This window comes from Humulus lupulus, chromosome 1 (assembly GCF_963169125.1).
Source record: "Humulus lupulus chromosome 1, drHumLupu1.1, whole genome shotgun sequence".
Lineage (NCBI taxonomy): Eukaryota > Viridiplantae > Streptophyta > Magnoliopsida > Rosales > Cannabaceae > Humulus > Humulus lupulus.
The window spans coordinates 277,031,698-277,046,877 of record NC_084793.1 but is presented as its reverse complement, the minus strand read 5'-3'; positions in this window follow the sequence as shown (position 1 = coordinate 277,046,877).

The window sequence follows — 15,180 nt, the reverse complement described above, 5'->3', positions numbered from 1 at the left end:
AATGAGAAGTATATTTCTTGTATCGCTTTTCCATGTGCTTATAGGCTTAAAAGAGCGTGTTCAAAGTAACCGAGAAAGATCTCTTTCTGTTTACTTAGGGGGCATATATCCCGAGAAGAAGGTCCTAAAAACTTGGAAGTTAGTTAAATCGATTAATCAATGTTTTTTCTAAAAGGCACGAGGTATCGATAAAACTAACGCGAACTAAGTTTTTCAAATTAATATCCTGGACATAACCAGGTCATAAAAACTTAGAAGTTGGTTAAATTGATTAATCAGTGTTCTTTCTAGAAGGCACGAGGTATCGATAAAACTAACGTGAAGTAAGTTTTTCAAATTAATATCCTGGACCCAACCAGGTCCTAAAACTTAGAAGTTGGTTAAAATTGACTGGCAATACTTTGCAATCTCAAAGAAAAACGATCAATAAACTAATACGAACTAAGTTTTTACCAAACACATCATATTTAAAAAGAAAAATAGTGATAAAACTCGAGGTAACTGAAATCAATAAATTGCCTCGAGGAGAAGAACCTCGTGGTGAATAGTTACAGAAAACATAAAAAATTCTAAGCCCCCCTAGGTCGCTCCGAGGACGTCACCTCCTCAGCATCCTGCTCGCCGGCAGCAGAGGTCTCCTTGGTCTCAGTCGCCGCCGGCAACTCCGATTGCAGCTGAGCTTTGAACTTCTCGAGGTAGTGTTCCCATGCATCGGGGGCCATGAAAGAGAAATTGCTGTCCTGGTTGAAGGCCCAGCAGTGGTACAACATACTCTCCATGGAGGATGCCCACACTTTCTTTTCCTCCAGAATGGCCGCCTCGGCCTACGGCAGTTTTTCCTTGGCCCCCTCGAGCTCGACCTGAAGGGCTGCCGAGGTAGCTTTCGCCACCTGCTCGTTTGCCTAGGCTACCGCCAAGGCAGCCCTGACATTCTGATCATTCTGCTCAGAGGTGGCGAGAGCAGCTTGGTCAGCAGTTATCTCGGCCTTGACTTCCTCATTCCTGGACCTAGCCCGAGAGATGCTGCGGTGAAGAGCCAAGACCGCCTGCAAAAAGCAAAGGAACAGTTAGACGCATTCCCAAAAAATAAGATATAAAAAGTGGTCAGGGAAAGTGCTTACTGTGAGGTTCATCCCGAGGGAAGATTCCATCACGTTCTCAGGGCTCCTCTCCTCAATTGCCCTCAGCTCGGTGGGTTTGGCCTTGTAGAAGTGCTCCACCGAATAGTTCGCCGTCTCGTAGACGGTCCCCTGGAAAGTGTCTGGGATCAGCTCCAGATCCTGGGGGTTTACGGGGATGCGAACTATGGCAGTAGGGGCCACCGGAGCTTGGGGACCAACCGATGCTAGAGGGGGAGGAAGGCGAGGAAAGGTCGCAGTCGGCCCGGCAGCGGGTGCGGCTCCTCGGCCCGAGATTTTCCCCTTACCTGGGGATTGAGAGACGGTTGCAGCCGGGGGCGACGTTTTCTTGGAAGAAGGCCGAAGCCTCTTGATGAGAGGTCCCTCGAGTGACTTCCCTTCTGGGAACATCGAGCGGATGTTCGGCTCCCCCCTCTGTGCCATCTCCTCGCCTAAAGAGAAGAATGAAAAACACATTAAGGATGCATGTACGTTCTTCAAAAGAAAATTATTAACAATAATACGCAAAATAGAAAAATTCCTACCCTCCGAGCTAGAGGAATAATCTATTTCCACGACCTCCGGCCTCGGAGCTGCTATAGGGGAAGGAGAATCTAAAACAACAACTTCTTGGATTATGGGAGGTGCCGACTCAAGCTCTACCTCGGGACTAGATTCCTCCACATATTGCCTTCCAGGGGCAACTATACCCTCTAGGAGGGAGGGCCACAACCTAAGATTGGTCCCATACTCCTAAAAAAAGGCTGACCTAAAAGACAACGTGTTGTCTACTACTACGAAACCCTTGGGACGGCCGCATCATTACGCAACACTAACTGATCTACACACTGTAACAGGGTTATGTTGTAGTCTGGGTCATTCTGGTGGTGATGCACGAGTTGGTTTGGGTTAAACCTGGTTAACCTAAGGTCCGTGGCTGCCCTATCTAGGTCCCGAAAGAGATAAGGGTTACCTTGGCCGGAGGGGCCAGCTACCGCCCCTGATTGAGCTCGGTCCAAGTCTGGGTCCCGAGCGGTCTCCGGAGCTCTTCTCTTCCGCACGAGGGGAACCTCAGGCTCATCTTCCTGCTCGTCGCCGCCACCAGCCGCGACATCGACCTTAGGAATGGTCTCCATCACGCGGGCTGCTGGATAGTTGGCCCACGTCCTCCTCATGGACAAAGTTTGGCCTGCTGAAATCAACTTACACGCCAGCATCGTCTCATCAGACACGAGCTGGCGGTAATCCTTCTCACTCGGCAGAAGCCCCGTCAAAGTATCGTATTGACCCTCGAGGGTCACTGATTTGGCCGTCCTGTCAAAGATGGCTGCACGACGTTGTTCCAGTCAGTATACACACAAAAGAATAAAAAAAATGCGAGCTAAGGATGGAAAGCTTATGAGGACGGTTGAAGTAATGGTGCTTGCAGTTGTGAAACCCAGTTGACATAAAGAACTGGTCCTTGAAGTCGTTGGGGTGGCTGGGCAGCTCGATGACCGCAGGAGAGTTCGGGAAGCGGGTCAGGTAATAGAACCCGTTGCCTCATCCCCATTGATCCGGGATGGCTTCGAGGAAGAAATAATAAAGGATGTCCACTGGGGTAGGGACTTCCCACTCATGTCTCAAGAAGAGGTACCTCAGCCCCGCCAACAGACGGTAGGAATTAGGAGGCAGTTGAAAAGGGGCCAGCTTCACGTAATTAAGGAAGTCGGCGAAGTACTGGTCCAGGGGGAGGAAGGCCCCGGCCTTGAGGTGTTCGTCGCTCCAGGCCGCGAACTCCTCGTCAAGAGGCGCGTAGCTCCTCTCACCCTCAAGGGGAGGGCGGGCTATAAGGGTGCCTGTCCCAACCTCGATGTTATGGGACAGCAGTATCTTGTTGACCCTCCTTTGGGTCGTGATCTTCGAGGCTATCCTCTCCGCCTTGAAGAAGGCATCAGGTCCCACCTCGACCTGCTTCTCCACTGTGGTACCAAACTGGGGGATGGGGGATTCAACCGCGACCTCTTTTCCCCTGGAGGATTGCTGGGATGACGAGCTGGCCGTGTTTCTCTTGGGCGCATTCTTCTTGGGCCCCATCTAATCGCCTAACGAACAAGAATTAGAAAAAGAAAACTTAGTGGGCGACCTAAAAGCTAAGAAAAGATAAGCAGCACGAAGGAGAAGTGACTTTCATACAAGGACTAGAGTAATCTCAGCCCGCGGTGTGTGAAGCCACGCATTGCCATTGTCACGCACCCACGTTTCCAACAGATCCCTGATCTCTGGGGATCTTTGTGTCAGGAGGGTCAGGTTATTGCTTCCCTTGCAGGGAAAGTCTTGAGAGTAAAACCACCTAGGAAGCGTGACCCCTAAGCTACCCGGTTTCTCACCCTAAAAACCTCTCACCTTCCATATTCCGAATAGGCATTTCCCAAAATTACCCAGAAAGTTACCCGAAAATTATCTAGTCATGAACATCGCATTCCTACATGTTTTTAAAATATAATCAATATGCCTAGATTCGAAACCTATGCGCCAAAAACAACCTATTGTTTATGACTGAGAAATAGGTCTGCCCAACAGAGAAACGAAAAAATCAAAACACACAACGGACAGGGAACTTACAGTGTATTTTCCAAATGGAAGTTGCAGAAGGCGTAGGAGTAGGAGTCCTGGTGGAATCCTTAAAGATGGACTTCTGAGAGACTCTTGTGGCGAGAACTTGGGGATTTCTGGGATTATGACCGGAAGAAGATGAGCTTTTGAAACTCAAAAGAGAGAAAATGAGGAAAAAATTTCAAATGAAGAGTGACTAGTACTGAAGATTGCTAACCTTATATATACGTAAGAGGCATAAGGAAACGAGGACCGTCCGATCAAATTAATGCGAAATACGAGGGTCATAACTCGAGAGGAAAAACGACGGCAGAAAGGTGGCTAGGCCATTTAATGCAATTCTCAGAATCTGAACAGTCGCCAACCACGACGCTCCACGTGTCCGGTACTCGTGTAGTGGGCAGGACATGAAGAGTCAAAAGGAAAGTTTAAAAGCCCCCCACTGTGAAGATCACAGATGACGTCATAGATCACGAGCAGGGGATTGGGGGGCACATGTACGCCCTAAATATCTGCACACACTTTGGCAAGCTAGAGAAGGGCCTAAATCGATCTGCCACGTGTCAACCGTCCACCCGAAGCTGTTTGTTATGGTCCCCTACCTAACCAGCCCGAGCTGGTGGATGATTTAGCTGCTCCTTGGAGCCATCGCGTCGGCATAGTAGAAACCACGAGCTAGCACCGCACTTAGCTCGTGATACATCAGAGGTCTGACACCCCCGAATCCTTGTAAAGTCAACCACGCAATATAATCGTGCGTATATCAGACATCACGTGTCTCTTCTATTCCTGAATTTTTGGATACGTAGCATAAACGTGCGTATTCGGACATCCCTCTCCTGACTTGGGCCATGCGGCCCATTACCCATCCTTACTTATTGATTAGACCACACTTCACTATAAGGTTTAGGAATTAATCACCAGTGTTACGTAAATGACATTGATGGATGATTAGATCACGGGATGACCCCAGTACCTACTCGAAGATCAATCCCCTATAAATACCGAAGCCCTGGGTAGTGAAAAGGGTTGGCCCCCTTCTTGTAAAGCAAGAACATTGTAAGAAAGAAGAAATAGATATCAATAATATCGACTGGTGGACTATGGGGATTTTTAACCTTCGAACCACCTAAAAAAGGAGTGACCATCTTTTCCTTACAACTAGTTTCCACATTCTAGATTGCTATTATTTTCATATTACGGTTTATCAATTCGCACTAATCCATCATGTTTATTCATATAATTATCTGCTGGCGAAAAACCGCGTCAACAGAATCCATATCCCCTGCACAGTTACACTGCATTATGAGATATTCCAAGACAAAAAAGTTAGCATGATGCAGACAGACAAAGAATAAAAAGACAAGTAGAGAGAAACCTAACTGGAACTCTCCCCCGAGCTCGTGCTCGACGACCACGTAATTCCCCCATCTTCAGAGGAGGCAGAGAAGTACCTTCCCTATAAGTTGAAGTCAACCTCGAAAGGTCTCTATAGTCGTTTTTCCCATATTGAACGGCTATTCCGTTCCATACCTCGTTCAGACTATACATAGTGCCATACTTCCCGAGCAAACTATCAAACCTATGAACCCTTTCATCTACCCAAGACCATACATAAAAATGGTCCCTGTCATCCTTACACAACACTAATCTGCCGGGCTTATGCTAAGGATGATCGTACCTCTGTCACTCGAGCTCGAGGCTTCATCATTGGCCTCGTTCCACGATTGTAGGCTCCTGCGATGTCGAACTGGGGCCAGTGGCTTAACATTTTGCCTCGGATGAAGGCTGCCAGTTGGGAGAAGCACAAACTTCCACTTGGTATATTTTTTGTTGGACAGTCGAACGTGGACAGATCCTTCTCCAGGAGACCACAGGCTCGGAGCTTGTCTTCATGAAGGAGATAAGAGAGGGACCTCCTGCCATAGGGAAGTTGGAGCAAAGCCTCCTTGTGCTCTTTCTTCTCTTTGGTGGGAGTGGGATTACGATAGTTGATTGGAAAAATGAACATATTATGACTAAGCGCGAGCTTAAACAAAACTCAAGCACAAAAAGAAGAAATTTGTTAGGTACTTACGAATTTTCCTGAACGAGTAGTGTCTGGAAGGAGCCAAACCATCCATCCAAAAGAAAGCCTTCTTGAAGTCTGGGGGATGGTTGGGTAGATCCTCAAAGATTTTCTTCTATTTGGGATAGCTCGAGAGGTAGTAGAAGTCGTCCCCTCCCCCGAGCTCGGGAGGGATTGCTTTTCAAACAAAAGAGATACAGGATCTCCTTTGGTGAAGGTCCTTCCCACTTTAGCTCGTGGTAAAGCGACCTCAGGGCGGACAAAACCTTGTTTGAATTGGTGTTGAGCTGGAAAGGGGCGAGCCCAACAAATTTCGCGAAGTTCTTGAAAAAGGGCTTCAAGGGCAGTAAAGCCCCTGCCCTCATATTTTCTTGGCTCCGGGCCGCATACTTCAGCTTGTTGTCAGGGTTCCCATCTCATGGGGCACGGAAACTTCGCTCATGTGATGACGGAGCTCGACACCTTAGCGAGCCCGATAATCCAATATTGTGAAGGGCCAAGATGTTAGAGATCTGCCCTAATGAAGAAATCGAGCTCCAGTAGTGCTCGACCTCGAAGAACTCTCTCTTCGAGGTGGGAATGGAGGTTGGTTGCGAGGTAGAAGGGGGGTTTGATGGTTCTCTCATTAGTGAAAATGGAAGGTCCCCCATCTTGAAGGCGATTGTCACTCTAAGAGTGGGATCGATGGGAATTGGCTTGGGCTCGAAGTCTGGATCCGGGTATACGGCGACCCTAAGTCTCTTCCTTTTTCCCTCCTCGACCTCATCGATTTGGCGCCGAAAGTGATCTCGGGTATCTTCTTGCTCGCGCCTTAGTTGGTGCTCTCGAATCATATGCTGGTTCCGGGTGAAAGGTGATTCCAGCCTCGGAGTCTTCGGTGAATAAGGAATTGCGAGCTTTGACCCCCACCACTTTTTCGAGTTCTGCGATATCCAGCCAGAGAAAAAAGGGTGAGGGCCAGACGAACAAACAGTTAAGAATGAAAATCAGAATGATCTAAGCTTGAATGATCGAGGCTACAAGGCAAACTCGGTCCAAAAGACGAGGCCAGTCTCAGAGCGTATATTCCACGAAAAGAAAGGAAGGTGGATTTATTTTTGAAGATCCTGATATTTCAGGGAAAAAAGTTGGCGGTTACTCGAAAAGTGATCTTTTTGGGAAACGTGCAATTTATAAAATCCTAATTCTGTACCCAATATCTTGGTGTGTAAGATATGTCATCCGTAATTCAAAAACTCAGTAAAGGAACCATTTTTGGGCCTTCTACACATGATCTGGGTTTGGAACCCGTGATATAAGAACTTAAGACTAACATTTACTAAAACACTCTAATGTGCAAAACTAGTGAAGGGATTAATAGTACAACAATACAAACATGCCACGAAAAATATATAGGCATACGAAGTTAAGAACAGAGACTTACACAATGTGGTCGACAAAAACACAGAGATTGATGACCGAATAAGCAGTTGCAAAAACAATCTCACGGAGTCGAAGAGGCCAACGTTGCTCTATCTTCTGGGCTTGGAGAACATGCAAGAATTGGGTAAAATTTTCTGGTTTTTTCTTCTTTCTCTCTGCGAAAGCTTGAACATGAAAGTAAAATGGGGAAGACAAGTAGAGACATATTTATAGACCCATGGGAATGTAAAAAGCCGATTTAATTTGGGCCACTGGCCAGATTCCGTATCAGATCCAACGGCCAGGGACCTATGAATGATAGTACCATAAAGAGTGGCAGGCGAATGAACGTGGGCAGGTTCCCAAGGTACTCAAGTCCTTTGAGTGGCCAATACCCGGTTGACGCGTGTCCACACTCAAGTGTTTTTGATGGTACAGTTTCAAAGAGGAGCAGTTCAAAAGTTTCCTTCTCATAGAATTCGAACTGATACTTTTGAGGGGGCAAAATGTTACACCCAGATTTCGAGACAAGAGGTTATGACTCCGAAGACTGGACTCGTCAAGTGTGAGCTCGAAATGTATGAAAACATTGTATGGTCCAGCCATAGAATATCTGAAGTAAAACATCGACCTCAAAGATGTGTAACCTTGGGATACTTTCTGAGTTCGAAATAGCACGACAATAGGATACATCAGATGTCGATTGTCTTCGGGTTAAACAGCTCGAGCTTGTGAAGTGCAAGCTCGAGTGTGATAGCTTCGACAATGTCTATTCACTCTGAGCATATCCTGAAGTAGGGTGGCAAGCTCGTAGTAGTACCATAAGTATTGACAGCCAAAATGACGATTGCTGATCTCGAAGACCCGATGAGTCTCCTCGGAAAGCCCATTACGTATGAACATATTTATTGTTGTAAAATCCCAATATTTAAGGGATATCATTTAGTCTGTTATCCGTTCCCGATTCTTATGGGACGTTTCTGTGTATATAGGAGATATTACATTTAATGTCATTATTTAAATTAATATACATAATATCTTCCCGAAATATGTGGGAATGAACCCTGTAACCTCCCCTATAAATAGAGGAGGAATGACCACTTGTAAAGGATCGATTTCTTTTGGCTAGAGAGAAAGCTCTGGGTAATTCATCTCTGAAGAATTTCCAGAAATCTCTAAGTCTTAATAACATAGAATCATGGACTAGGCAGAATTAACTGCTGAACCACGTAAAATCCCTCTTGACTTTCTTCATTATTCATTCGCTTCATAGTTTACGTTGTTTAATTGCTCTACGATTTAAGTTGACGAAAAACAGCGTCAACACAACTCATCACCATTCTTTAAAGATCCAAGCTTGTGCAAGTCATATATCTAAATAAATTAATAAATCTATATTAGAATGACAAAAATATCATTACAGTAATGAAGGTTTAAAAATAATCTCATTTTCACCTTCTTATAAAACCACGGGCAAAAAATTTTCTTGTGTAAAAAATTATGATCACCATCTGGGTATTTCAGTTTGATCTCTTCTAGGTGTTCGCTGTAAATTTGAATGATTTTACTATATTAGATAAAACAATTTGGAATGAACATAAATTTCACTTTAAAGGGAACAAACTTACTCTAAGAATCCTGAATTTTGGGAGAATTGTCAAGTATGAACCATTCAGCCATTTCACGAGTCGCAAGGTCGAGAGGCCCTAGAGTTCCCTTTGTCAGGGGATGCCATTGAGATTGAAACACCAAAAGGTGTCATGGGACATACACCTCATCTTCATTGCGATCAAGACGGTTAAATTTTGTTTCAACCCACTTGAAATACATTGAGAAAAATGTCGAAGCCTCATCTGCAACATAGCCTTCAGCTATGGACCCTTCAGGACGAGCATTATTTCCCACGTAGTTCTTCAATTTTTTCATGTACCTTTCAAAAGGATACATCCACCTCATAAATACCGGTCCACTCAAAATCGCTTCTTCTGGCAAATGTAAGACCAAATGAATCATTATATAAAAAAAAGCAGGAGAAAAAAACAACTCCATCTTGCACAATATCAAAATAAGGTCTTTTTGTGCTTCCTCCATATCTTTAACATTTATAGTCCTCGAACATACTTGCCTAAAAAAGTTGCACAGTTCAGAAATGGTGGTTGATATATCTTTTGGGACAAACTTGCGAACACCCATTGACAGTATTCGTTGCATTATAACATGACAGTCGTGGGATTTCAACCCAATGATATTTGTTTCATTCTCGATTACCTTTTTCTTCAAATTTGAACAAAATCCATCTGGAAATTTCACTTCTTTAATAAATTGACAAAATTGTTGTCTCTGAGAAGGAGTTAACACGTAAGAAGCATGCGGCTTCATCAACTTTCCATTCTCATCTTCATAAATCCACAACGATTCCCTTACTCCCATCTTCTTCAAATCATATCTTGCATTAGTGGTGACCTTAGACTTGTCATTGTCCAAGATTGTGCCAAGGAGACTATCACACACATTTTTTTTCGACATGCATGACATCGATGTTATGTTTTAAAAATGTTTGTACACCAATAATCAAGCTCGTAGAAAATGTTTTTTTTCCTCCAATTTCTGTCTTTCGCAACTCTTCTACGCTTCACACCTCCAAACTGCAAGTGTTTTCTCGGAACTTGGGGTGGAAGGTTGTTCACTTGTTCTAATATTCCCTCACAAGTAAATCATCTTGGAGGACGTCTTCCCTCAATTTGACCGTCAAACTTAGTGTCCCTTCTCATTCGATGTGTAATAGGAAAGAATCTTTTGTGACCAACATAAGATGTCTTACCGATCATTTGAATGGAAGATGTGTCTTCATTACACGTGGGACAAGCTTTGTATCCCTGACCACTTTATCCAGAAAAACTACTTCGAGCTGGAAAATCATTAATTGTCCATAAAATGGCTGCGCGCAGCTTGAACATAGTGTTGGTCGTACTATCTCTCGTAACAACTCCGTTAACCCACAACTCCTTCAACTCATCCACCAATGGTCTTAGAAATACATCTATGTCCTTACCCGGTGATTTTGGACCAGGAATAAGGATGGTCAACATCAAATTATTGTCTTTCATACATAATCAAGGTGGAAGATTATAGTTCGCCAACACCACAGGCCACATGTTGTATGCTAGGTTCATGTTGCCAAATGGATTAAATCCATCGGCAGCTAAGCCTAAATGAACATTCCTAGGATCACTTGCAAAAGCAGGATGATTGGCATCAAAACTCTTCCACATCGTCCCATCCACTGGGTGTCACAACACCCCATCATCTTTTGATTTCCAAGTATGGTGCCATAGCATGTCCTTCCCTGTATTGAACTATATAGTCTTTTCAACCGGGGGGTCAATGGAAAGTAACGCATCACCTTATGTGGCACCTATTTTCCTTTAGTTTTTTCAAAAGTAACCCATTGAGTACTTCCGCAAACTGGACATTCCTCTTTATTTGCATGCTCTTTGTAATAATAGCAGCAATCATATTGGCACACATGAATCAACTCGTATCCCGACCCTAATTTCTTCAATCTCTTTTTAGCCTCGTAGTACGTTGATGGAATTTTATTTCACTTCGGAAAAAAGCTTTAACAACTTCAATAATTCATCAAATATGTTGTTAAGAATCTTCCCTCTAACTTTCAAATGTAATAGCTTAGCTAAAAAGTTAAGGGAAAAAATCCAATCGCATCCAGGATACAACTCAGCTTCAATCTCCTCAAACAACTCGTCGTAATACTGACTCGCACCATAATTATTGTCTACTTGCTCAGTTGTCGGTAAGAGCAAGTCCTCCATTATGGGAATCATCTCGTCAACTTCATCCTCATCAACCACCTCATCAACAACATCTAGTTCCACCTCCCCATGATAAATCCACCTCTCATAACCTTGATAAAAACCCCTATCGAATATGTGTGCTTCGACTATAGGTATAATTTCAAGCCTATTATTTATGCATTTGACACAGCACGATTTCTCAATGTTGTCAAAGTCTTGTCAATCGCCATCTAAAGTGTTATAAGAGTATGTGAGTTTTAGTAATGAGAATAGGAATGGATAACAAAAAAAATTTGTTATCATTTTTGAAATCTGATGCAATATTATAATATCTTATGTTATTTTATGATGTTTTATTATTAGATAATGTTATTTAAATTAATATTTTTTCTTAAAATAATTTATTATTTATTTTAAAAACTTTTATTAAATAAAATTATCAATTTCTATATTCAAATAATTTAATACTATTTAATATTAGATAATGTTATTTAGTAAACAAATTAATAATTATTCTTAAAATAATTTATTATTTATTTAATTAATCATTATTAATTTTTAAAACTAATATTAAATAAAATTATCAATTTCTATATTCAAATAATTTAATACTAGTTAATATTAGATAATAATTTTTCTTAAAATAATTTATTATTGATTACTAATTTTTCAAACTTTTATTAAATTAAATTATTTAATTAGATAATGTTATTTAATAAAAAATTAAATTAAATTATTTAATTAGATAATGTTATTTAATAAAAAAATTAAATTAAATTATTTAATTAGATAATGTTATATCAAGCTTTTATTATTTAATAAATTAAATTAATTAAAAATAATTACATAATTAAAAATAAATTATTATTTATTTAATTCTATATTCATAATTTTTTATTTTGTAATAATAATAATACTTTTACAAATGAATTATTATTTAACTATTAGACTAATTTTTTTTTTTTTAAATAATTGGATAAATTTTATTAATCTTTTTCATTCATTATTTTATTATTAATATTTTAAACTTATCATTTATGTGCTGATATCCCTATAATTGATGGCTGTAGTCAACAACCATCAATCACAAGCATACCGGGACAGAAAAAATAAATTAACTTCTAATTAAATACTAATTAATTCTTTAAATAATTTTTAATTAATTATAATAATATTAATTAACTAAATTAAATAATATTCATTACAATTTTCATTATGTTCACATAACATATAACAAAAAAAATTAAAACTAATTTACCTAATAAAATTTCACAAAAAATTTGACAGCATAACAGTTTAATACTATCATTTCAAAAATTTTAAAATCCTACACTCAGAAAATCCCATAACATTTATTATAAGATATATAGTTTTTTTTTTAAAATTTTGACAACATAACAACTTAATAATCAAATCTCATTCTTTTAACAATAAATTAAATACAATATAATACAACACATAAATCTATTTTTATAATAAGACCAAAACAATTTTTTTAATAAATATTATGAAACCAATATCATTAAAAAAAAAATACATACACTGTTGGTGGTCTGAAAATCCGGCGTGGGGTCCGAAATCCCAGCGTGGCGTGGGGGGTTCTGAAAATAAATACAAACAATTAAAATTAAAAAAAACTACATACAAACAATTAAAATTAAAAAAATTAATACATACAAAATTAATACACTCCAGCGTGGGGGCGGTGGTGATGCTCGGACAGAGGGGTGGTGGTGGTGCTCGGACAAAGGGGTGATGGTGGTGCTCGGACAGAGGGGTGGTGGTGGTGCTCGGACAAAGGGGTGATGGTGGTGCTCGAACAGAGGGGTGGTGGTGGTGCTCGGACAGAGGGACGAACTGAGAGAGGGGTGGTGGTGGTGGCGGTGCTCGGACAGAGGGGAGGACAGAGAGTGTCTGAGAGAGGGGGAGATTTTTTTTTAAATGAGAGAGACGGACAAAACAATGTGTAAAATTTTCAATATGTAAGATTATTACCGGCGGAGACCCGCCGCTATTAATATTATCCCGATGATATTAAACTATTAGTAGCGGGACCAGCCGCTATTAATATGTCCCGCTGGTAATAGTCTTATTACCGGCGGATATTTACCCGCCGCTAATAGTATTAGCGGCAGATATTCTGTCGGTAATAAGGGAAAATACCTGCCACTAATAATTTTGAAACGGAATAGCTTTTCGTTTCTTGGGCAGTGTATTAGCGGCTGACTACTTGCGCGCTAATAATTGGTAAGTCCGACGCTAATAAAAAAAATTAATTTTTTTTATTAATTTCCACATTATTAGCGGTGGACCCAGTAGTCCGCCGCTAATAACCCGTACATTACCGGCAGACTAAGTCCGCCTCTAATTGTTCTGCCTCTAAAAACGTTTTTTCTTGTAGTGTTTATATTTGAAACTTTGTAATATGCTTTTAAAAGTACAAGAAAATAGAATTAAACTTTTTTATCATTAATATAAATTTTGAATTGTAAAATAACATATGTTAAGGAGGATAGCAAATCAGAGTGACAGCGGAAGGTGGGGGGAAAGGTGATTTAAAAATGATAATACCGAGGTAGGATCAATATATATATTTATACATTAAATCAACGCAAATAGAAAACTAGAAGAACACCTCTTGATGCCTATCGATTATCTTAGTTATCTTTTCGTATAATCAAACGATCATCCAATCCACGTATATGATCTGATTGAGACTCACACCGTAGATGTAACACCCTATCTCCAGGGACTGTTACGATGTGCATTTTAAAGAGTGCTAAAGTTGCTAATCGAGTCATTTGGCCATAATCGTGTAACTAAGTATGATTAGCAAATTAGGGTTAAATTTTTTGGTTAAGATACAACATTTCACTAAAATGTTTACTGTATACATTGGGATCCCAAAATACAATTTAAAGTTCAATTACAAGAAAATATTTACAACCAGCCAACCTAAGCGGCAAAATAGGGTTAAACCCTAGTTCCTCTTTAAATCCTCGGCCGTGGCTGTCGAGCAGCCGCATATGTACACATCGTCACCTATGCTCTCCAACTAAAGGATGGTCCATCTTTCTTTTGCCTTTACCTGCACCACATAGCACCCGTGAGCCGAAGCTCAGCAAGAAAACTCAATATGCTCATGAACAAGTAATAACATGTTACTAAGTCTCAGTTGGAATGCCTAGCAGTAATAACCATACTAATGCATGCAAGGAGGTACAAATAAATGTTTGTGGAGTCCTGTGCTCTAAGTAGATGACTAATAAGTCTCTCGCTATGAGGGAGATGACTAATAAGTCTTTCTGATAAGTCCATCTTGATTAGAGGACTGATAAGTCCATCTAGATTAGATGACTGATAAGTCCATCTCTATTTAGATAACTGATAAGTCTATCTTTGAGGTCCCATACTCTCCTAGCCATGTAACGTGTAGGTCACCTTAGCCTTTTGGCTCTGGCTCTAAATAACTAGCCTTTAGACTAGACAAACACTTTTGGTTTTCATCGAACTTAAGGTCGGTCAAGCATTTCATGCTTCTGATGATAATGCTTATGTCAATTAGATCTAATCTTTTTGGCTTGCGTTAAACATCCTAATACCATTCTTGACTCATAAGTCAATATTATAAGATCAGTGCTCAGTACTACTGCCGAACTTGACTAATGAGTCACAACTTCACAGTTAATACCGACACCATTGCCGATTCTGACTAATAAGTCAGTGCCATTCACAAGTAAGCAATATTTGCTAAGCATTTGATATGCAATCAATGTCCACATTTAAACACTCAACATGACTCATTAATAACCATGCATGTCACATATGGGGTGCAGTTTTCATACCCCTGGTTTGAGCGAGAAATACGTTAAGAACGACCCTTGAGAACGATCAATCCATTAATCCCTTAGCGGTCACCTAGTCATAACCAAATATGGAATCCAATTAATGAAAATGAGCAATAAAAGGTTCTTGACCTAATCCTCACTCCCAGGACCCCAAATTGTACTCAAATAGTGAGTAGATTCGATCTCGTGCCTTGGGAATTGAAACCCCAAGCCAAAAACCCTCAAAAGTGCCCAAAACAGGAATATGGAAAAGCATGGTAGCGCTACAACGCTACCTGTAGAGTCCAAGAACTTTACTTAGCTAAGTTAGATAGTAGTATAATAGTAATAATAGCATT